Genomic DNA, 25,831 nt, shown 5'->3' on the forward strand with positions numbered 1-25,831 from the left:
TATCCATGAAATTTAACACCTGGAAAAGCTATTGCATTGGCAAAGGATTGTGGAAACTGCTCTGATAGTATAAACAGTAGGTAAAGAAAGTTAGAGCTAGACAGTGTTCAAGCTACAAAATCATAATACACTAGATTAAATAATACCACAGTTCTTAAGAAGAAAACCCACCATATTCCTTATGTGTATTTATTTATTCAGTTTTCTGGCTCACTTCACCCCCAAAACTGGGGAAGGGCAAAAAAAACACCACAATTTAATTCAGATAACATTTAACAGTGCAAGCTGGACCAGTGCTTGAAAACTATATTGGGCTGGTATTCAACCAAGTTTTACTCAAAGTAGACCCTCTGAAATTAATTGACTATGTTAGGTCTATTAGGTCTACTCTTGGCGAAACTTAGCTAAATATCAAACCTAAGTCTTCTCACGTCAGACAAGTGACCCAGGTTTTTCACAGGTTCCTTCCACCTTAAGCTTCCTCCATTCTCTGCCCCATTCCATGTATAAAAGGGGCAAGAATAGAAGGGATTCTTCTACCCTACCTTCTGATTGCCTTTATTAACAGCAACCATGAAAGAAAAAGCCAAGAGAGAACACCATTCCATCGTTGCTTAGACAACTTACAGATAGAAAAGATAACAATATTGCTCTTACAATTCTCCCTCAACTTATCCTAGAAAGGCCCAGATTCAGCAAATCAAGTTGTGGTGTAGAAGAATTATTTAATGGGCCAAAGAGACATGCACTACAATCCTAATTGTGTTTACTCAGAAGTAAGTTTCATTGGCTTCGAAAGGATTGCAGTGTAAATTAGGAGATTTAAGATTCCAATTGCTAACCAGCGTTCTTGATACATAGTCCTGGGTGCTACTTGATATATACAGTGGTACCTCGGTTTAAGTACACAATTGGTTCCGGAAGTCTGTATTTAACCTGAAGCGTACTTAACCTGAAGCGAACTTTTCCATTGAAAGTAATGGAAAGTGGATTAATCCGTTCCAGACAGGTCCGCGGAGTACTTAAACTGAAAGTACTCAAACCGAAGTGTACTTAAACCAAGGTATGACTGTACTGCTTCCACCTTAGGTCATAGCAAGTCTTCAATTAAAGGAGCTGGAACAGTAAAGGTAAAGGTAAAGGAGCCCCTGACCATCAGGTCCAGTCGTGTCCGACTCTGGGGTTGCGGCGCTCATCTCACTCTATAGGCCGAGGGAGCCAGCGTTTGTCCGCAGACAGCTTCCGGGTCATGTGGCCAGCATGACAAAGCTGCTTCTGGCAAACCAGAGCAGCGCACGGAAACGCCGTTTACCTTCCCGCTTGGAGCGGTCCCTATTTATCTACTTGCACTTTGATGTGCTTTTGAACTGCTAGGTGGGCAGGAGCTGGGACCAAGCAACGGGAGCTCACCCCATTGCAGGGATTCAAACCGCCGACCTTCTGATCAGCAAGCCCTAGAATCTGTGGTTTAACCCACAACGCCACCTGGGTCCCCTGCCTTGTTACTGGAACAGTAACAAGGCAGAAACAATGGAAAACACCTGTTTTGTTGTCTACTATACTTGATGAAAGGAAAAGAGAATAAATTTAGCAAGTTCTATACAATCCCATTTAGAAGGCTGCTGCATAAGCATTCTATCTCTATGGTGCCACTTGCTTCCGACCTCAACATTGTGCTTGAATTTCATTCTGCTTCACGGAGAATGAAGGCCAAATTACAGTGATTCCAAATGTGTCTTTGCATCTATGGGTGCAGGGTGGGTTGGTGAACCTAAATGCAGAGAGCATTAGCTATGGGTGGACTGATAATTAATGGAATCAGAGCAGATATGAAAGGGAATTTAACTGATTTCTCCACTGCCTCAGGGCAGAGAAAACTCCCATTCTTCCCCTCCACATACACACAGCAAATATTGGCTTCGGAACTGTGATTTGAAATTCTCCCTTTCCTCAACAGAAAGAAATAATTTGCAGTGCTCTTTTGAAACTTAAAATCCTGTTTAGGGTTACATCTACATTTATGAAAAATAAATTACTTCTCTGCCACTTGTATTAGTGAAAGGTGAATACGGAACATTTCCAGCTTAGCCTGGCACTGTGTTCAATTTGAACAGATCACTAGCTTTTCCAGTGCTTTGGTCAAACTATTTGGGAAATGGATGTAGCATCACAGAATCCTTATGGGAGTCAAATACTTCACAGGAAAGTACATTAAAACTGCTCTGAGAGCCTCCAAGAGAAAAAAGGTGCTACAGTTATTTGAATGCACATAACCTACAGGCACAAAAGGTGCGAACAGAGATGCATTTTTATTTACCTTAGGAAAAAGAAAAAGAAATCATGCTTCTGTTTTTATTTTGTTTTTGTTAAAGAGTAGCCAGATTTTATGAGCCACTGGTGTGGGAGTGGGCTGACTGGATGAAGACAAATTGTAGGAACATGAAGTAGGGATTCTACAAAGGTTATGTGTATTGCAATAAATATTGTACATGTAAGTAACATTTTGACTATTCCATTTTGCATTAAATATTTCCACCGTAACGCACAAAGACACACAACAATGAAGTGATGCCCCAGAAAGGTGGAGTTATAGCCACTTGCAAGTGGTTCACGCATATGACTCAGCAATTGTTGGGATTTTTGATGCAATCCTAAACACAGCAATAGAATACTTAAAGGCTGGACACTTGCTGCAGACTTCCATAGCTCTGCTCTCCAACCCCAAGCTAATGTCTCCTTCACATCTGATTCCTTTACTGCAGAGTAAATTAACTAACTAAGAGTAAATTAACTAAGATGAATCCTAGCTAGATTTACTTGTAACCCATGAGGGAAGTCCTGGTTAGCATTAACCATGACAAGCACTAATGCACGTGATAATGTTGCATCATACTTTAAGAAGCAAACCACAAGGGTTGGAGAGGATGAAGAGGTAAACCATGGTCAGGAGATCAGAAACATTATGCCCTTAATAATAATTATATATATATATATATATATATATATATATATATATATATACACACACACACACACACACACACACACACACACACACATACACATATCCCACCCTCCCTAGCCAGGGTCGGGCTCAGGGCGGATAACACCAAATATAAATAACAATAAAACATAATAGAAAACAACAAACAAACAAACAGTTAATTAAAATATGGCTTAAAATACAGCTTTAAATACAGCTTAAAATGCAGCATCATTTTAGTAGTAGCCCATAAATCAAGACCATAAAGGGAAGAAACATCAAATATTCACCCGAGCCAGCTATCCATGCTGGTCACAGGCCAGCAAAAAAAGCTGAGGAAAAAAATTTATATACCAGATCCCATATAAGAGATCAGAGTGAATCTAAGCCACAGGGCAGGTGGAACAGCTCCTCTTGCAGGACCTGCAGAAAGATGTCAAATCCCGCAGGGCCCTGGTCTCTTGTGACAGAGCATTCCACCAATTCGGGGCCAGTGCTGAAAAGCCCCTGACCCTAGTTGAAACCAATCTAACCTCCTTGAGACTCAGGACCTCCAAAGTGTTGTTATTTATGAACCTTAAGGTCCTCTGCAGGGCATACCAGGAGAGGCGGTCCTGTAGGTACGAGGGTTCTAGGCCGCATAGGGCTTTAAAGGTCAAAACCAGAACCTTAAACCTGACCCGGGAGCCAGTGCAGCTGATAAAGCACTGGATGAATGTGATCCTGCGGCAAGGACCCTGTAAGGAGCCTTGTCGCAGCATTCTGCACCCGCTGGATTTTCTGGGTCAGCTTCAGGGGCAGCCCCGCATATAGCGAGTTACAATAATCAAGCCTGGAGGTGACCGTCGCATGGATCAGAGTGGCCAGATCAGGGCAAGAAATGCCACCTTTGCTGTGGCTGCAACCTGCACCTCCATAGAGTGAGGCAAGTCTAGCTGTCGACATAGACAGGCCATAAGCGTCAATACTGAGGCTGACACAATTTTTTAATTTTTTATCTACCATTAAGGGATTGGACATGGCCAAGTGGGAACCTTCAACAAAACGCGGCAGGTTTTTGAGTTCTAATATAGCAAACATTGTAAAGAAAAAAGAAAGGGTGGGATTGGAATCTTTATTGCTACCCATCTCCTCTCAGATTTAGCACATGTCCGTCTCTGCCTACCCACCTGATACAGTCAGGCACTCTTGTTCCCCACACAATCAAGGCAATGCATTTGTTCCAAAACTAATCTTCTTGTTGCCAGGCTATGAATGACATTGAAGAGGACAGAGGAAAAGCTCTGGATCACACAAACATGGTTTTGTGCACACATTTATTTACACCCAGGAAACTGTACATTCACAAACCGCCCTACAACCTAATGACAGGGATGACTTTTATTCTGGTAGATAGTAGTAGGCAGTAAGCTTGTGAAAGAGACAACTACTGTACTGGATAGAAGGACAGGTTTTTCCTACAATTGTTCCCAGAATTTACCCAATTCCTCCCTCCATGCTCCAAATGTGATATCCTTTCAATTACCCACAAAGCCAAAGCAACATATTGGTTTTACTTCTTCTCTTCCTCTTCGTATCACCTGACATGTAGCATGAGGAGAAAAAAAGAGAACTCTTGCCAGCAGAATGTAATGGCCTGGACAGTGTGTGACGTCTCACACTTGGCATGCATGCCTGTCCTAAGGGGTCTATACTGACTGCCTAATACCCCTGAAGCCAGCTTTACCATTTTATTATTTACAATATAAAACCCAAAAACAACTCTGGACCAGGTTACCTGAAAGACCTCCTTCCCCTCCACTGCTCAGAAAAGGCATTAAGATCAGCAAATGGAACATTGTTAGCCTTATCACAGCCTAATGATTTTGGTCTGTGGTGAGAGAGAGAGAGTCAGGCTTTTTCAGTGGTGGCCCCAGCGTTGCAGAATGCACTCACTGCTGAAATATAAGAAGACCCAACTGTATTGGCATTCCAGCAGCTGTTGAAGACCTATTCCCCTGAATCTCCTCTGTCTTAATTACTGTACTGTTTTAATGGAATTGTTGTATGACATATTTTAAATATGTGGGTTTATATTTTAATGCTTGTGGAATTGGTTGCTCATCTTTGTAAACTGCTTAAGCAGTACAGTGGTACCTCAGTTTAAGTACACAATTGGTTCGGGAAGTCTGTACAGTACTTAACCTGAAGCGAACTTTCCCACTGAAAGTAATGGAAAGTGGATTCATCCATTACAGACGGGTCCACGGAGTACTCAACCTGAAGCGTACTTAACCCGAAGTATGAGTGTAATTGGTTCTGGAAGTCTGTACTTAACCTGAAGCGTACTTAACCTGAAGTGAACTTTCCCATTGAAAGTAATGGAAAATTCCAGACGGGTCCGCGGAGTACTTAAACTGAAAGTACCAAACTGAAGCGTACTTAAACCGAGGTATGACTGTATACAAATTAGCACACAACAAAAGCAAGTGCTTCCCAAACCTGCTGATACATTGTACATTGATGGTGCGATTTTTGCCACAAGGAGTTGCATTCATAGAACTGAGTTCACTATTACCACATGATTTTGCAAAGATGACTGATCAGAAGGAAAGTGGATTGTTAGCTAAAAATACTCAGAGCTGGCAACATATTTGAATATCGCATTTTTATTTTGACGTTGGGTTTAATTGAAACAAGTACAGTATATAATAAAGGGAAGGGTCAGCAGGCTTATTACCAAAGAGGTGCAATTTGGCCAAGAATGCTACCTTAAGCTCATTTCCCCCCATTAAAGCTACTACATCATTTATTTATTTCACCTGAATTTAACCACACACATCAGAGCATGGGAAGAAAAGATTACCTCTAATTTTTACAATATGTCTCAAAAGCAAAAGGTTTATTTCAGGATCATCATCTTCTAGAAAATTCATTCTTAATGAGAACACCAGATTGATTTTAACTTAAACCAAACTTTTTAAAACCACACTAAAACAGAAGCAAAGTTCAATATCCAAACATGTTCAGGTATTTGGCCTCTGCACCATGTGATCTTTATTGTTTCATCCTTTCTTAACCACTCAGCCATGAAACCAAGTGGTTTGGTTCTCAGTTTCCAGTCACTTAAAATGAATCTTCAATCTATTCAAAAAAGATTCAGTACAGATGCAATGCAAGTCATCCTGAGCACCAATAGGATGAGTACTCAGACTCTACTGAACCATCTGAGTTGGCCTTGTGATGAGGATGCATATTGTCATTCGAAACTATGCACACAACTGCAGCTGGATCAAGGCAGGTATTTGATAGCTATTGTGTAGTATATTCTGCTAATGTGGGCACAAGAAAATATGATTCTTTACAGAATTTTCTTCATTCCATTGCATGGTTTCGGTTAGAAATGACAGCTTTCTCATTCTGTATCAGCACACATCTATGAAGCAACAGAAATATACTTTTATTGACATGTGACAGGAGGACACTAAGGTGTGCTTTAAAGATGTTGGCAATGCAATGAACCAGAAGCCCTCCAAAACAAATGTGGCAGTCCTGTTTTCAATTCTGGCCAGATTTCATCATCTACATCAACTTTGTCCTGAAAACAAATTTAAAATACACAAAATAAAGTCTCCCCTTAACTTCTCACACCCTTATGCTGCTCTTTAGGTTCACCTCCCTGTTATGGTTTTAAAACAAAACTCAATAAAATATTGACAAGCACCTAACTATACTTAGCAGAGCTGCTGGACCATGGGGCATCTCAGGCTGCAAATATCTTTCAGATTTGGCTGCTGCCTGTGCTGGTGCTGGGGAAGGTTATGTCAGCATAGCACAGAAGTGCTGGATCAGGCCCTTCACTTGATGACATTTCTAAATCTTGAAGTTATAATTTCAATTCTTCTGTTTTGTTTAAAATTCAGTCGTCCCTTCTAGCAATTGGTTGATTCCATCTTCATCCCACAATCTTTCCAAGCACCTGCCATGCCAATCTCAAAACTATCCTCTCTTCTTCTTTTCAGCTAGCATTTTTAAATTATTACTTTTTAGGGGTTAAGGATTTTGCCTTTAGTTTTCACTTGCTATGTATGAAGTTCAATTTGTGCCTATTATACTATTGAATCAAAAAGTATATAACCCAGGAAGTTCTTATCTTTTTCAAGGCGCATTAGCCTTTATTGATAAAAAGAAGATTGTACTTTTCCCTCGGACCAAAGTGCTTAAACTTTGACATGTGAGGTCACTACCTGAAAGGAAATGTCAATCTCCAAATCAATCCGGCTCTTGACATTCCTAATAGAGTTGCCACTGACTAACATGATTCTGACCTTTCCATTCTCTGCATCAAATACCTTTTCTGTGCTGCACTTGCCATCTACCAGCTTACGTACTTAAAAAGTCTCACTGTAGCCAAGCGTGTTGTTCAATATTTGATGTTCCTTTCATTTCACCCCTATCTGAAACCTTAGATATCATTCTTCCCAAAAAACAGTGTTCTATCCACTTACCTAAATAATAAAAACCAAGCACCTAACACTTGATCCCATGTGCACACACTACCGTAATACTTTCTTCCCATCTCAAGACTGTTCGAGTTGTATTCTGCCTTTGTTTCTTCCACATTAGCAAAAGCATACTCCATTAAGTTGTATTCCATTTGTTCCACGACGGCACAGTATAGTGAGCATTAACTTTACCACCCTGCCCAATGCCTCCTGAAACATTTACATGTACAGTTACTGTGGTTGGCTAAATTGCTTTTAAAAATAACAAAGTCTGGCAGTAATATCCTCAAGGAATTCCAAAGCCTTTGCAGGAAATCAATGTCCTGGAGCTACAATAAACTGAAAATGAAGTTTGGTTAATCTAAGTGTTTCCCCATTCCCGCAGATGTAATAGGTTTTGAAACTCTTTTAAAACAATGCTGTCAGCTCAACGTGTCTTGTTTTCCAGAACACAATCAAATATTCTCATACAATCTAAGCAACTGGCAGCTATTTGCCAGGATAGAACACAGTCAAAACTATAAGAGACCAGCGTGGCCCTATGGAAATTGGAACTCTTGTCAATGGTAGAAAGTTGACAGGTCTCTTTAAATAAAAAATAGAAAGTCAAGGCAAAAGAGATGCCAAAGTATTGGTTACAAAGTATTTTAAAATCATTTTTGGTACTAAATGCAAAACCTCTAGGTTAATAGAGGGTACCTGTATAGAATTAGTAACTCACTTGCCACCATGATATAAAAATGGCTTTCAAATTTTTGATACACTGAAATATATTTGAAATTGTTAGCATTAAGGGAATACATTTTTGAGATAGACTTGCTATTGTCGGAATAGTAACTGCTCTGCCTCAGCTAGTCAATGTGTTGTTTGTTAAGTCCGCTCACCTTCCTGGGTGGGCAGTGTTGTGGCCAGGCCCCAGACCACACCAGTGATCTGACCGATGGCAGGCCGGATTGCCCAGTTGCCAGCTATTGGCCAATGCCAGCAGTCCTTGTTTGGGTGTTCACCCGGCAGTGGACCCCACCAGCCAATGGGGATACTTGGGCCCGCTGCCAGGGGTCATTAAATTGCAGCCTGCCTGGCAGTCTCTGTAATTAGAACTGACTTAATATCCCCACTGTTGATATGTTAGCAACTCATAAAGCCTTGTTGTTTAGTCATTTAGTTGTGTCCGACTCTTCGTGACCCCATGGACCAGAGCATGCCAGGCACTCCTGTCTTCCACTGCCTCCCGCAGTTTGGTCAGACTCATGATCGTAGCTTCGAGAACACTGTCCAAAGCCTTAGTTAGGATCTATCATCCTTCATTGCTCCTAAGTAACACATCTAGACCTTTTTAGACCAATTATCCTCAAAAGAAAAAACCTCCCTCTCGCTTTGCCACCAGACTTGCAGCTTGGAAAACCTGAATTTGTCGTTTCTTTTCACTCATCCATGCCATCACTTTCATCTTAGTCAAAGCTAAACTTGTTGATCTTTCCTCCACAGCTAAATATTTTACCATTTGTATGTATATGTTGTTTGCTTTTCGAGTTAATCAAGTTGAATATTGAATTACATGAAAGTGTGGATCGGACACAAGTTTAACTGACTGGACATGGCATGCAGTGTTAGAAACTGAGATATGAAAGCTAGGAGCTAAATGGCACCTTAAACCTAGGTTATGGGCACAACAATGAAATGTCTAGGCACACTTTTTAATAACAAGAATACAAAGCTGAAAATGAATGAACTGCAACTAAAATATTGTAATTTTTCACATGGTCTAGTCTTTCTCCTGCCCATCCCCTAATATTTTTAAGAGGGTCTCTCCTCCAGTCTTCAGAGAGTAGCTGGAAATGGGAAGGCAGGAAAAGGTCCTCCTTTCCTTCCATTCTGCAGTTTTAATCTGAAATCTTAGGCGCAGTACTGTACCTAAAGGTCAGAAACTGCTTGTGCTAATCAAATTCCCTGTTGCAAAAAGCACCTAGAACAATGGGAGTTTCGAACACTGATGGAAACATGAGTGACTAACCTGTCGCTCTCCTGATATTGTTTGACTACATTGGCCATGTTGGCTAAGACTGCTGGGAATTTGAGTCTAACATCATCTCATGGGCCACAGATTGGCCACCCATGTGATAGAACCACAGCCTGACATGTGCTTAGGCCAGAATACTTACCGTATATCCCTCTTCCATGATAACTGCCCTATAAACCTTCTGTCTAGCACCAGCAGTCATCATATTCTCTAATCCCCATCCACCATCCCAACAGTGAACTCCCAACAATATTACCAAACAATGAAAGCAAGCACAGACATAAATACCACAGTGATTATATGTGCACATATATATATATATATATATATATATATATATATATATATATATATATATGAAGTCCCTGTTTTATTCAAGTGGCATTTTGCAGTATAAAAAGCATGTTTCCTGTGTGTGTTTATTATGTCAATGTATTCAAGATGTCGTCTTGCCTGGCAACTTGGCCAAGCATTGTTGGAAACACTATTTAAGTAAAAACCCACCGGAAAACCAATGATGGGTTGCTGGTCATTATTTAGGGCAGAAGTGGAGATCCTGTGGACCTCTAGAAGTTTTTGGAGTGCAACTTCTATCATGCTTGATCAATGGCCATGCTGGCTGAGGTTGACTCATTAGCAAGTTCCCCTTTCTTGCTTTAGGGGAACATTAAGAAGCACAACTACCCAGGTGGCGCTGTGGTTAAAACCACTGAGCCTAGGGCTTGCTGATCAGAAGGTCGGCGGTTCGAATCCCTGTGACGGGGTGAGCTCCCGTTGCTTGGTCCCAGCTCCTGCCAACCTAGCAGTTCGAAAGCACGTCAAAATGCAAGTAGATAAATAGGAACCGCTACAGCGGGAAGGTAAACGGTGTTTCCATGTGCTGCTCTGGTTTGCCAGAAGCGGCTTTGTCATGCTGGCCACATGACCTGGAAGCTATACGCCGGCTCCCTCGGCCAATAATGCGAGATGAGCGCACAACCCCAGAGTCGGTCACGACTGGACCTAATGGTCAGGGGTCCCTTTACCTTTTTAAGAAGCACAACTACCGGTACAAACTTCTCTAAAGACGAAAGAAAAGAAGCTAGATGGTGAATGTTGCCTTCTTGGATAGCCTGAAACCTAAGATGACCAAATGTAGATAAGGAATTGTGAAATGTAAATAAGCTATTGTGAAATGTAAATGAGGATGGGGAAATACCAGCAAATGCACTATGTGATACACTGTGCTTGCAACAACAAAAAAATCAAATAGTCTACACATGTTATATGAAAGTAGCAACATCAGTTTAGGGAAAAATCTGAGCACATCATCCTTTCTTCTACAGAAGTTTTTGTGTCATGAGAAGATAGGTGATCTGTTCACCTTTCTGAAAACCTCTTGCCTTCCCAAGGTGTGTATCTGGAAGGAGAAGACACCCAAGCCGGGCTCTTACTAGGGAAAGATTTCAGAATTCTATAGATCTCTCCTTCTGCAACCACAGAAGAAATAGAAGGGGGGGGATGAAGGAATAAACAAAAGTGGAATGCCAATAGACAGTTTCTAAACAATTTCTAGTCAGCTACTTTGGCTACCACCAGTTCCTCAGAAAGGGCTTCCAGCAAATATTGCTGCTGACCAGAGACACACCCAGCAGGTAATATATTGTTTCATACAAATACTTTTTGAAAAAGTATGTTTTTAGTGCCTCTTGCAAACTTTAATACCGGAAAGTAAAAACAAAATTACTGATCATAGTCTTTCTTTTTATTTACTTAGACTGTTGCCTGGAGTGTGATTTAAGAGCGCTCCTGTCAAGCTTATTAGAGAATGTACAATGTTTATACTGTTATATTTCCCAAGGCTTCTAGCTATATTTTATTACTCGCACTAAACCCAAGTATACATTCTTCACGAACACAAGAGAAAACTAGTCATATATTGTTGTTTAAGATGGAAAAAGAATAGCTGAGCATAGTAACTGCACTAACGGTAGCAAAATGCACCACAACCATCTCCCAAGAACATGCGGCTTCCAAATTATTTACCAGTTCAGCAAATTATCACATCATCTTTGAATTGAACACATTTTAGAGGGAAGAAATACACCAAGCAAATAAACAAGGAGGCTGCAATCCTACAGAATAAACCCCACTCAACTCAATGGGGTTTACTTCTGGGTATCTGTGTGTATGTATACACACACACACACACACACACACACACACAGGATCACACTATAAAAGTCTCCCTGTAGCATTTGCTCAGTTCCCAGGAGAGTTCTGTCAATAGCATATAACAGTTTCATGAACTCTCAATAAAAAATTAAGGGCTTTCCTCTCCTCCTTAATGTTTTGGAATGTTAAGTCTGTAAACCAGCCAAAAGATTTTATATGCTCAGAGTGTTTTTATATCCTTTCAATAACAAAATATATTTCAAATGGCTAAAGGCTATCCCAACACTATTGAGCATCTGGACAGATTTCCAAGAGCTGTAACAATGCACCTTTTTTCTTTAAATGCCCTTTAAAACTTTTCAAATGTTAAACATTTTTCATACAAGGCCACCATTATCTGGCTAATATATTTTTTAAGTGATATAAATCACATTTTCGTAAAGGAAGAAGTGCTTTTGAACTCAAAATAGCCAGTTTTAGAATTTAGCAATGCAGTTTCCTTCGAGAATATCTAAAAAAACTCACCACAGGAAACTGCAGTTCCTGACTTAGGGGAAGTGGATGGAAGGAAAAATGAAACAACAAAATGTGCAGCCAACCTGAACATGCTAGAAAACAAAAGCAAGTAGTATACATTGTGCTCAACGAAGGTTGTATTAAAATAGCAACAGCACTTGAGGAATAAATCTGGAATGTTTACTTTAAGAGGTAAAGATAAACAAATTATCACAGACTTACAAAGTTCCTTAGGCTTGGGACTATGAGCTAGTTCACATGGTTTAACTCAACCTGTATGACATGCAGTAAATCTTGGACTAACACTCTTCTTTCCTTCTCATGTCGCCATCTCACAGGAAACCAGGAGGAAGGATTCAGAAGCATTTGTTTTCACTGTAAGTAAAGCACAGCTTCCAAGAATCATAGTTTAACACTATGATCAAGTTTCCCAAACAAGTTATGAAGCTGGCCAGATTAAACTAGACCTAGTGAATATTTAACCACAAACCCAGATTTGGGCAAAATGGGAAGTGGGAACAAAAGCTTCTGAAGTCCTCCCGGCCACATGGGAGCAGGAGGAGGAGCCCACAAGCCCACATTTCACTACAGCTCATGCACATTACACTAAGGTAAAGGACCCCTGGACGGTTAGGTCCAGTCAAAGGCCACTATGGGGTTGTGGTGCTCATCTTGCTTCAGGCTGAGGGAGCTGCCGTTTTTTCCACAGACAGCTTTCCAGGTCATGTGGCCAGCATGACTAAACAGCTTCTGATGTAACAGCCAAGCCCCTTTGAGTAATTTTTAGTGGAAGAGCAGGGCAACACATTTAAAAGCAATTAATTAATTACACAAATATAAAGGAAATGAAGGCAGAACAGTTGTTCACCCTTTTCTGAGTGTCAATCATAAGCACATCACAAACAAATCAAGGAGTTTGCTCAAGGTTAACATTACGGAGAATTTCATAACTATTTGAGCAGGTCAGTAATGGAACAATCTGAGATTGTGAGCTCTTTCCTATAAAAAAAGAGAAAACATTGACTAGATGATCCACTGGATTCCTTCCAAGTCCAGGATTTTTATCTTTGCCAAGGTTAATATCTTTTCAAGTACTCAAGAGCCTTCTCCTTCCAGCTACTGATCTCCTGGACAACCTGACAGGTTTATTGCTTTTTTTGGCACTGGATAGCAGCACAGGTTCAAGTATTTAAAACAAAAATACCAATGGAAGAAAGTATCAGCAAGACAACCAAAGGTGTGGGCATGTGGAATAAATAACCATATAGCAAGTTCTTCTTCTCTTGGGATTTAGATAATGAAAATCCAGACTCCACAGATTCTCCTCTATAAAATCCAAGGAAAACTACTACTTTTGAAAATCTCGGCTTCCCTAATTCATGCCATCTGCCTCAGCCATTTCTGAAATCACGAGTCTAGACTTAACTTTCTTGGAAAGGGTTAGTTTCTCTTCAGACCAAAGTTTACTAATCTGTCCCTTTCCATCTTCCCCATTTTGAACCCCTTACTTTCTTTGTTCCTAGTTTTAAGAAGCTGTTTCCAGCTCTGTTAAAACTTCACGCAGGCTCTGAACTTAGTAACTGCACTCCACTAAATATTCTTCTTAATATTTTATTATTCGGCCGTGACAACACTGGGGATGACGAGGGCTTGATATTTCCCTCACTGGTTTATGAAAGCTGAGTATAAGGAGGAAAGCAATTTAAAAAAAAAAAAAAAAAGGTCTGTCTTCTCAAGGTCTCTTTTTGCTGCTTTTTTGCAAAGGAAGTTTGCCAAGCTGTTAACACCTAGAAGTTTTACATGTTTAAGATTCAGCACTTTTTAAAATACCAAGTTAAAAAGGTTTCCCTCAAGCAAAAAAAAAAACCCTTCTGTGAAAGTAATATAAATGTACTAGTTGTTAATGAGCACAAACTCCATATTAAGTAAGCTATTTCTTTCAACAGAATTGTTCACACACACTCTGCAGTAACAGTGCAATGCTGAATGGTTAGGAGGCAATTTCTCTGTCTTGAGACTCCTTGAACTGTCAAAGCAAGGCAGCTCTGTTAGTAAGTTTCAAGCTGTAGCTTCACTTAAATCACCATGCCTTTAGGCAGCCTCGGGTTATGCTCTTTTCCCTTTACCTTCATGTTTAGTCATTGTCCTGTCCCAAATCCGAACTAGATGACAGGAATTTTAAAAGCCTAGCAATGTACGGATGGAGCACACCAGTTCTCAGGGTATCAGTAAACTTCCTACAGTAATTTCAGTAACCGGGTTTATCATTCAAAGGCAAAAAGGATCTAGCAAAAGGATCAAACATTGCAGAAGCAACGGAGGTCAATTTTGACCATCCACAGCCGCCTATTTTTGACTATTATGTCCAATACCTGATTCACAAATGTTTTGAAAGTTAAAATGTCTGCATGTTCTAGAGGGCGGGATAGTTTTTCTTTTTTCTTTTTTTTAAAAAAGAGAAATAGTACATAATAGAGAAAACACGTCACCACTTTCACCATCTATATTTATCATGGTTATGATAATCAATCATGGCAATGATCATCAGATATTTCCATGTCATGTGGTAGGAATGGAATCTTGAGCTGTCGATTTTCTCTTAGGTGGGAAAGAATGTAGTATGTAGTATAAACACCAACAACTGGGAAACACTGGCCTGTGAGCGCCCCAGTTGGAGAACAGCCTTTACCAAAGGTGTCATGGGCTTTGAAGACACTCAAATTCAGTGTCAGGGGGACCCCCTACAGGAAGCCCCCCCGGAATGAGGAAGGGAGTGGAATGGAGAGATGGCTCAGTGAGGTGTCTGAGCCCTGGCAACGCTATGGGGAACATGTTACCGGTAGGTTTTTCCTTTAAGACTGATGTGGTCAATGGTGCTACACAGAGATGTGTGTTTGCAACCTTGTTCTGAATGATAGCACACCTGTGAGCTTTTGCCAATTTGAATAATTGAAGGTAGAGTTTGCTCACTGTAATGTGATTGGGTAATTGACTATTTTGAATTCTGTATTTAAGCTACCCAAATGGTTCATGGGTGGTGGTGGTGATGGATTGTGAAATGAGAGGAATGGAGTAGAGGAGTGTGTTGTATATAATTGTAAATAAAAACAAGCAAAGATACTGAAGACGACTTTGTTATTTCGTCGACCCTGCCGCTGTTGCCACTCGGTTGGTGCGTATTTTGGGCAAAATACGCACCAACCGAGTGGCAACAGAACAGAGCATGCAGGAGGGGCTCTGGTCGAGGGTCAGGGGATGAGGGGCTCAGCGAGACGTCGGAGCCCAGGCACCGCCCTAGCCAGCAAGAGGGGAAACCTCTCTTTCTGGCGCCCGAATTGAGGTGCGTGCCCACACGTAGGGCGAAGGGGCAGCATTTTGGGGTCCCCAGGCTTTTATGTTGGCCGAAAACCAGATGGAAACCATTGCCGGGTTCTGAATCTGACTAGGCGGTCATGTTTTCTGCTATCTCTGCACTGTAAATAGTATGCACAATAAAACTCTTAAAGAAAGCGCGGACTGGAGCGTCTTTACTCGAGAGTAGCCGCAACAACCCCCCTGACACTCAGGAAAGGGAGAAACGTGCTAAGAGGAAGGCACACTTGGCAACCCCTCACCATGATCAACTCCCACCCGGAAACCTATGTCCCCACTGTGGAAGGATGTGTGGATCCACAACTGGCCTCCACAGTCACTTACAGACTCACTGCTAAAACTTTGTTCATGGAAGATGATTTTACTCAGCTACTAGTGATTGCCGAAGAAGAAGAAGAAGAAGAAGAAGAAGAAGGGGGGGAATAGGTCCAGAATTCAAAATTTGCTTTCCTACCTAACTTTTCTCCCAAAAATGACACTAAAAAATAATGTATAAAATGCTCAGTCGGCTAACAATTTCATTCATGCCAATAAATTCAGAGTTTCACTAAGACATTGAAGGCATCTAACATAGAACAGACCACAAGGATCATCTAGTCCAACTCCCTGCAATGCAGGAATCTTTCACCCAACATGGGACTTGAACCCACAACCCTGAAGATTAGGAGTTTTGTGCTCTACCAAGTGAGTTATCCTCATTTGTAAGCCACTCTGGTGTTACAATGTCTGAAATACCATTACAGAAAATAAACATTCCTAATACAATACATTTCTCTAAGTTGTTGCCATCTAATATGACTTGAAAGTAAGGGTTTCAGTCCAACAAAGTATTCATTTGTTTTAAAGGCTGTTGCTGACAGCTGTATAATGTCAAGGGCAGTGGTCACTCATTCAGTGTACACAGGATACTGAACTCCCACCTTTGGGGCAATGAAGCAGGAGTCAATTTAGAAAAAACCCACTCATATTGCTTGAGTATGACTGAGTATGACAACACAACACTTTAAATTTCAGTGAAGGGCCTAGTGCCATCCTACTATTCTTCTAGTTCAGGGATAGCCAACAGAGCGCTCTCCAGAAGTTGGACTGTAACAGCCCTAGCCAACATTAAGGATGGTGGGAGTTGTAGTCAAATGATATCCTGAGGGCAACATGTTGACCACCCTTGTTCTAGGCAGACTAATTCTGTGTACCAGACACCCACAGCCTTCGTGGGGACTGCGACAAGAAGCTATCACATTCAGTATAATGACAAAACTTTAAAACCATGATCACAATCAAGGTACATAGCACTAATGGCACTTTTCCTTCTCCCATCCCAGTGCAGCACTACGATTTTAAACCAGTGTCAGAAGAAGCTGCTTCCTGGACAAACCTTTAACAAGATAGTGACCAAGATGTAAACTGAACAGCCAAAGGCCAGAACAAAGGCTTTCAAAACCTCCAATCAGCAATGCAATGCCATAAGATCAGGGCTATATAGCTGAATTCAGAGAGCTGAAAATTTTGAAGGATGGCTGGTATGGTCTTTCTTGGATCACTTGGTGTTTCAGCGCAAGTGATGCAGGTTCACCTTTAAATTAAAACTGAAGTGAATTTCTCCTCCACGCCTACTTGCCACTTAGATGGGAAGCTTCTGCAAAGCTACAGTAACTGAAATGGGAGCAGAAAATTGGATTGCACAAGAATATATATATTTTTATAAGCAACTATGGGTTTTATGAGCAACTATGTCTAAGAAACATTTGGTATTTACATTATATGGTGAGCTTTCAAGGCAGAATCGGCATTATGAACTATATCAATGACCACCTCACTATACAAAGATACTTATTGTATAGTAATTCTACAATCTGTCCTTTTCTCCCTCCTCCCAGTAAAGCTGTCACTTGCCCTTTTGAATTAATCCATCATGCATATTAACTAGATCAAAACAAATATGGGGATGTGTCCTCTTAGTATCCTAGTTAAGAAGAAAGTTCAACACTGATTTAACTCCATCCTTCCTTCTCTACAGCTACTATAAGTGGGTCTAAAACCGTAATTAAATTCCTATGCATGATGAAGTGCAATTCATCATGATCCAAGGAATAACACTCCTTTCCTTGCTAATCACAGAGCAGGTTGAACAAGAGCATGCAGAACTCTTCTGAAAAGGCATAGGCTGCAACTGTATGTCCACTTTCCTGGGAGTAAGCCTCATGAAACTACAGTAATGCAATTTACACAGAATAGACATGCATTGCGGAGTGAGAACTTGAATTTGTCACCCTGCCTCCAAAGTTCAGATGAAGAAAGTTATTTATGCTCCAATTTTTTTCCCAATCTAATTTTAAATCAATACATTTATTCATTTACTGGTTTATTTATGAAAAAAAGTTTATTTTTAGTGACAACAGTACAACCATTTTAAACAGAACTTCCACATAGATATCGGACGTTCGACTGGAAGGCCATCACCGCCCTCCCGTTCCAGAAAATATATACTTCGATACACTATATTTATTTGGATTATATGTACACATGGGAATTATTCTAATTGACCCACAAGATCAAGCTCGTGACTGCTGTCTAATGTAGCAAAACATTGTGGCTTACTGTCTCAGATACTGTAAAGCATTCCTACAAATAAAAGAACACTTACAACAATAATGTAGTAATTTGCCAGATACTGTGGTTTCTGTCCCAGTCACTATTATTTCCTTACTCTTAGCTTTTGAAACCATGAAAAGTTCCATGCAGCTTTCATTAGATGTGTCAACAATATGCAGTGACACTTCAAAATTTGCAGAAGTGGACAGCAGAAAAGATAGACTCAGGATGTACTTATCAGGGTAAAATGATGTCCTTTCCTGCGAAGATTCTAAGTGGGGGGAAAGGAGCCAAGAACCAGCAGCTCCCCTAACTGCCTACAGCCCCAAATACCATAAACATGCTTCAAGAGTCTGCTGCTACTGCATTCTGGCAAAACAACTTGCTTTTGAATAGCTTTATAATAGTTTGCACATTGTCAAAGAGAAGTCAGCCAGGTGTTTTAAATCATTACCATCCTTTCCAGTGTGTCCCAGTGATTTAAAATATTGTTCCCAGTGTTCTAGATTAGTACTTAATTCACTCTCCTTTGCTATGCTATTTAAAACTTAGCAGATCAATAAAAACTGATGGTGATGCTTCATCCATAATATTCAATGGCTGGTATTTGACACACACACACACACACACACACACACACACGAGAAAGAGAGGGGGGGGAATCAAAGAAATAAGAAAAAAACTAGACTTCAGTTTTGAATATTCATCATTTGAGTGCTCACTTGAAACCTTATTTTATGAGCCACTCATGCAATTTTCCACTCACCCTTCTTGATAGAAGTAGCCACTGCCTCTTGGTAAATAGAGGACCACTAAATTCATTGCACCTATCCCTCCCAAGCTACTGGCCTGTTCTCCACTCTTGCAAAAGCTTCATCCCACGTTCCTTCCCCATCCCAGCCAATGCTGCCACTACTCTAGTGAGAAAGTGTGTGCACAGTGGGGGAACTCTTGCTCACTTCCTCTACATGGTGCATTTCATACAAGTTCCTGCTACACTACAGTTATCATGTCATCACACATGCAATCAATCAAGCCATGATTGGAAAGAGATTTCCAATTGACAGATAATCCTGGGTGTTGAGTGGGGGGAAACAATAAGCAGGGGGAAATGCAATCTAAAATCAAAAGGTATGAAACACACAAATGAAAATATAGCAATATGGCATCAGATACCAAAACTCACATTCAGCCATTTCCCAAGCCTGGATGCCACAAAAATGTGTATAATGTAAGAGCCAAGTACACGTCTGGGGGATGAATCTCAGAACTTGGGAGGCCACCTACCGTAAAGGCTAACACCCCCTTGAACCTCCAGGGGCAGCAGAACTGCTAGCAGAGCACACTGCAACAATCCAGGCAGTAGGCCTGGGCGATATATCGCCCAGCACCGGTATGAGGAGCAGACCACGATGTCAGGTTCACTCAGTGGTGTATCACTGATGAAACCGCCACCACTCCTAAGTCCCTCTACTAGCAGCATGTGCTGGAGGGAGATACAGCTTGTTCCTCCCTCTGCATCTTTAAACTGCTCAACTAAGGAGTGTGCAGCTGCCCTTGCATCAGTCAAGCAGTTGAAGGAGCCCCCTACCTGGCACTGGCTCCCACAAGCCGGTGGCGGGGTGGGAGCTCTGTGAAACTGCTCAGCTGAAGGGAACGTGGTTGCTGCTCCCTATAGCGAGCAGTTAAAGGAGCCCCATTGCTCCGCTCACTCGCATGCAAATGGTGAGAGCATAGGGGCTGTCTCCTCTGGGGGGGACCTACTCCCCCCCCAGCTGAGCAGCACAAACAAGCTGCATTGTCCAAGCCCATGAGCCTAGGTGAAATGACCTCAGCTCTTGCGGTGAGAGCTGGGGCAGTTTCACCCAGTGTCTCACGGGCAGAGGCCAATGCATCCTTTTCCCCCCAACATTGTGGTATATTACCAAACTGCAATGTTTGGCTGGTGATACACTGCAGTGTTGAAAAGCTGATATCGCCCAGCCCTACCAGACAGGAGATGCCCAGAGCACTGATTCTGGAACAGCTATCAGAGCTCTTTTCAATAATTCATCAGGAGATGATGGGAGCTTGGATCACAGTTGTCAAGTCTTCTCACTCCAAGAAGGGCCCTAGAGCTGGTGAAGGAGCACCCACAAGCTATGTACCTGTCCTTTCTAGAAGGGCAACCCCACCCAAGACAGGCTGCCTCTCCACATCTCGGACACAAGAACTTAGCACACACACCACCACCATCTTGTTGGGATTCACTCTCAATGTATTGGCCCTCATTCTGCCCATTACCATCTTCAAGCATCAGTCAAGGACCTGAACAGTTTCTTCCAATGCAGCTGGAACTATGAGACAGAGCTGGGTATCATCAGTGTACCAATGACACCTCACTCTCCAAATACAGTATCATGATGACAGTTCCCAGCGATTTCAAGTAAATGCTGAACAGGATGGCTTATAAAATGGAGCCGTGTGGGGCACCACAGATCCTTTCCCATGGTGCAAAAAATTGCCCCTACTATTGACACCAGTTGGAATGAGCTAAACCACCACTGTGTGATGCTTTTCACACACAACCTACAGAGTTGGTCCAGAAGAATACAGTAGTTAACTGTATCAAAAGCCATGGAGAGGTTGAGGAGAATCAACAGGAGTGCATTCCCCTGTCTCTCTTCCATCAATCAAACAGGGCAGCTTCAGTTCCATATTTGTGTTGGAAAACAAACTGAAATGGGTCCAGATAATATAGGTCTTCTCCCAATATTCCTGCAACTGGGCCATTTTCACTCTCTTGACAACCTTGCACAAGAAGGGGGATAACTGACAGGCGATAGCTATTTAACACTTCTGGATCCCAGGAGGCCCTATTAAAGAGGAGGGATATTGCCTCCTTTGGGAAAGATGGCACCTCCCACTATGAGGCATCAATTACCCTCTGAACCCCCCTCCACCTCTCTTTTGAGCCAGCACAGAAACCAAGTGGGATTACAGAGGCTTCTATCCCCAACATAGAAATGTGAGAGAGAAAACTTCTATTGCCTCCTCTATTAGCCCACAGCAGGCTAGTGAAAATACTGTATTTTATTTACAAGGCTGGTGTAAATGCCAACTTCACACTTTGCATACATATGCCCCAAAATAATGACATTCATTTTAATCTAATTAAGATGAAGATAAAATTGACAATAGAGAATAAAGCTCTTCTATAAGCAATGGGAGGCATTGTCCAAGCTTCCAGATTTCATATACGTACAAGAAAAAATTGTTCTCCCAGCTCACAATAGCTACATTTCCTGAGAAGTGGGAGAAGAATTCCTTGTTTTACATTGTTTGAACATATGTTTGTTGGCATGCTACATTTCCTGTGGTCCTATCATGGGATGGGAATAGCTGTATCTGGTGAAGGAGCTAAAGTGTCAATGACCCTTCGTCTTTATATTCTATCCTGGTTAGAGAGAGCAGGCAAGGCTCAGCAAAATGAAGGCAGCTGCAGATGCTTCAGGAAAGGAGAAGAGAAATGTGGGCTGCAACATAACAGTTCCATTAGGCAAGACGGAGCCTGATCAGCTATAGAAAGAACTATGAAGGTTCGTTAGAAATCCATGTTGTGAGCTGCAATCCAGCTATTAGGGCTAGAGAACAGAGCTCAGAGCCATAGCAGGAATGGCTCACTGAGACAATGAACAACTGCAGAGGACTCCAAACTAATAATACAGGAAGACTGTTAAATTAAGAAGTAAGTTCAGAAAGCATTAGAGCAATAAGAAAGGAGACACCAGAAAGATAGGGGAGATCAGATTTTTAGACAGACTGTTACACACATCACATTGTAAGCCTTCAGACATTCTGCTTTAATGAATTACAATTAGTTTAACCATTTGTAGAAGGTCCCTTTAAAAACTGGTATGCAAGCAAACCTGTGAAGTTAGAGACCACCATGCCTAGAAAACCTGGAGAGCCACTGCCATTCTATGTGCACAATACTGAGTTAGATGAATTTCAAGACAGGGAATAGGACCAGGACTTGTTCAACCAGCAGATTAGCTGGGATCAGAAATTTAAGGTGGCCTCAAGACAAAGTGCTGGGTGTTTATTTTTTTAAAAATGAATTACTATTCTGGACAACAACCATACAAGAAATATGTAAAATAACCAAGCAAGTATTAGAAATCACCCCAGAATTGGCCTTACTAAACATCTTCCAAGACAATAATGTCCACTTACACCACAAAGAACTCATAACCCACCTACTTTCAGCAACCAGAAACATCATCACCAGACACTGGAGAGACCTGTCAGAAGTAAGCATGGACCAATGGTACCAAACAGTATGGGAAACACCCTTACTAGAAAAACTAACCAATAAGCTCAAAATGACAAGGGGACAAACGGAAGAAGACACCTTTGCCCCAGTATGGCTCCCCTTCATCACACACACAGCCCAACAAGACAACGACAAAAATCGACCAACAGCATACAAATGAATATGGCTAACCTGATCCAAAACACCCACCCACCCTACTCACACATGAAAACAAAGACCACCACAGCTAATCACAAATGAACAACCACACTCTAGGTGAACCCCAACCTCTCTCAGCACCAAAGGAACACAAGCAAACAAAAGAGAACCTACACAAGCAATGCTGACATCAAACTCTACATATATTAAGGAAAATAGAAGCATCGTCACCCAACCTCTCCCCCCCCCGCCGTCTACCTCTCTTCCCCTCTTCTTCCCAGTGTCTCAACAAATGAAACTGATTTGTAAAAATGATAAATGGAAAAAATATGAGAGACATTGCACATACTTTTGTAAATCAAGAAACCTTTAATAAAAATACTACACACAAATTTTAAAAACAATGCCTGACATTGAGCACACTGCTCAATCCTAAGAACGTAAGGCAAGCCTGCTAAATCAGACCACTGGCCTCCTGTTCTCACTGTGCGGACCAGATGTCTGTGGGAAGCCTTCAAGCTAGCCATGAATACAACAGCACTCTGGCAACTTGCAATTCCCAGGAACTGCTGTCCAGCAGTATAATGCCTCTGACCATGGAGGTAGGACGTCTCCTCTTTCTCTGGGAATACATGAACTACAGTGGAAGCTCTGCATTATCAGACTCATGGTTTGCTTCACTCCAAGCAAGCCACAAGCAGAAGACAAGGTTTGTATTTTGCTTACCACTCCTAGTTTGAGAGACAAACAAGCACTCTCTGCAATTTTCTCAGGGAGATGAGAGGCGGGTGCAGCTGGGCACTTTGCACTGGAACAATGTTCAAAGTCTGTAATCCATTATTTGATTTGGACCAAAAATTTAAACCAAGTATAATTCAAGACATAAAATTTGGGTTTACAGCAATTTAACTGATCAAAAAGTCTCAGAAATATTCTATTACTTAAAGGTAAAGGTAAAGGTAAAGGGACCCCTGACCATTAGGTCCAGTCGTGACCGACTCTGGGGTTGCGCGCTCATCTCGCATTATTGGCCGAGGGAGCCGGCGTCTAGCTTCCAGGTCATGTGGCCAGCATGACAAAGCCACTTCTGGCAAACCAGAGCAGCACATGGAAACGCCGTTTACCTTCCCGCTGTAGCGGTTCCTATTTATCTACTTGCATTTTGACATGCTTTCGAACTGCTAGGTTGGCAGGAGCTGGGACCGAGCAACGGGAGCTCACCCCGTCACAGGGATTCGAACTGCTGACCTTCTGATCAGCAAGCCCTAGGCTCAGTGGTTTAACCCACAGAGCCACCTGGGTCCCACATTCTATTACTTACAGGAAATAAACTAGCAATCATTACACCTTGCACCAAAAGGTTTATGGTCTTAGTGGCAATGAACTCCAATAACGCTTTGCTAATGTGGGCTACCATATCAATGCATGATCCATAAAGCAAAGTTGTACCAGAGGGAAAGCAAATCTAGGCAACAAAAAAATTAAAGCCAAACATCAGCAAAACAAACAAACAAACCACGCACATAAAAAAAGAAAAAGCTATGACAGTAGTAAATATTTGAAACTTTCTGGAACTACTTTATATTCTGCATCTATTTTACAGTTACCATCAGTACCGGTATTGTTTTTAATATGGCTCTAGTCAAGGCCAGTCTAATCTCCCTGGGGCCTGGGATCTTCAGGGTGTTATTATTTGCAGACTTGAAGGTCCTCCGTGGGACATACCAGGAGAGGCAGACCCGTAGATACGAGGGTCCCAGCCCGTATAGGGCTTTAATAAACCATGGCTCATTTCTGACCATAGTTTACCATTACATGCAAACAGAGTCAATATCATGCACAAATATTCCCCAAGTATTCTGACATAAAGTTTAAACAAAGAAAAACTGTTTGTTTTAATTTAGTTGCTTGCTGGAACACTATATTCTTCTGAAGTGTCAAACACATGGTGCAAACATCCTAATTAGATACACTAATGACCTTCACCAGAAGACAATAAAATATTTTATAGCAATAACAGCTGACATCAGAATTTAATAAATGTTTGCTCTATTTTGTTAGAGTTGGTGGCCAAGGGGAAATCCAAGGGTCATCTCAATAACCAATCACTTAATAACCATGATTTGGAACCTGGCATAGTCATGCTTAGAGTAACTCTACTGAAATTCCATCATTTTCAATGGTCTACTCCAAGCATAACTAAATCTAGAGCCAACCTAATATATGGAATAAGAAACTAGCATATCAGAGGGAAACACTTTCCTCAAATACTTTTATAAAATAAAAAAATAAAACTGCTTTGAAAATCCATACTGCTAAAATTGCAGTTTCCATTTCTAAAGTCATGAATTATTAGGCAGAATGGCATGCATGGAGAATATTTTAAACAAAGTACCCTTTTAAACATCAATAAGGCAGAGCAGCTGCCTAATCGTCTCAGTTGGGTTCAACTGCCAGTGCACTTCCTTAATTTATGGGGTCTCACATTCATCAGCCCAGACAATCATAAGATGTACAGTTTCTCAAACCTGTTAATTCAAATCAAGGTTGCAAAGCTCTCTTGACACTCAAACACAAGATAATGGCCTACATTTGCAAACTATCTACCAGCAGTTATATGTTTAATCCTGCCATGTGCATTTGACTCAATTTAAAGGAGAAATTAAACCGTAAATTCCTTTCCCTCCAATACACCAGCTTTGTTAGCTGACTAAGCATATCCCATTGTATAATAGTTACGGAGTTTATTATTATTCGTGTGAGTAGTGGAATCTAGCACAATCTTAACCTTCATTTATCCTATATTTTGGAAAGTTGTTTGTCGGTTTGCTATGTCTTTGGACACCTCTTATGATATTGTCACCAAACTTTGCACGAAAGTTCCTGAGATCATGGAGCAGGTTGTCTTCTATTCTGAATCAAAATGGCAGGCTCGACCTTTCAAAACTGCACAGATTTTAACCACTGGTTTCAAAAGTGCCCTGAGCTTTTGTTTTCTTAGAACTCCCAAGTAATGCCAGGTACAAGACGGCTAGTAGATAAATAGTAAAAGGTAAAGGGATCCCTGAATTAGGTCCAGTCATGGACGATTCTGGGGTTGTGGCGCTCATCTCGCTTTACTGGCCGAGGGAGCCAGTGTACAGCTTCCAGGTCATGTGGCCAGCATGACTAAGCCACTTCTGGCGAACCAGAGCAGCGCATGGAAACACTGTTTACCTTCCCGCTGTAGCGGTACCTATTTATCTACTTGTACTTTG

At 41.4% G+C, this 25,831-nt stretch overlaps 1 protein-coding gene across 3 annotated transcripts in view; it reads right to left on the reverse strand.

The window, feature by feature from the left end:
* ADGRA1 (adhesion G protein-coupled receptor A1) overlaps nt 1-25,831 on the reverse strand; it is a 301,516-nt gene that overhangs the window by 271,119 nt on the left and 4,566 nt on the right. Inside the window, exon 1 of one of the 3 annotated variants that reach the window (XM_035137652.3) lies at nt 12,380-12,574. The exons of the other annotated variants lie outside the window; for them this stretch is intronic. The gene's annotated coding sequence lies outside the window, so the exon portion shown is untranslated. Of the gene's footprint in view, nt 1-12,379; nt 12,575-25,831 lie in introns of those variants that run through there. 3 annotated transcript variants of the gene reach the window in all.

This window comes from Zootoca vivipara, chromosome 5 (genome assembly GCF_965207765.1).
Source record: "Zootoca vivipara chromosome 5, rZooViv2.hap1.1, whole genome shotgun sequence".
In the NCBI taxonomy this organism is placed as follows: Eukaryota; Metazoa; Chordata; class Lepidosauria; order Squamata; family Lacertidae; genus Zootoca; species Zootoca vivipara.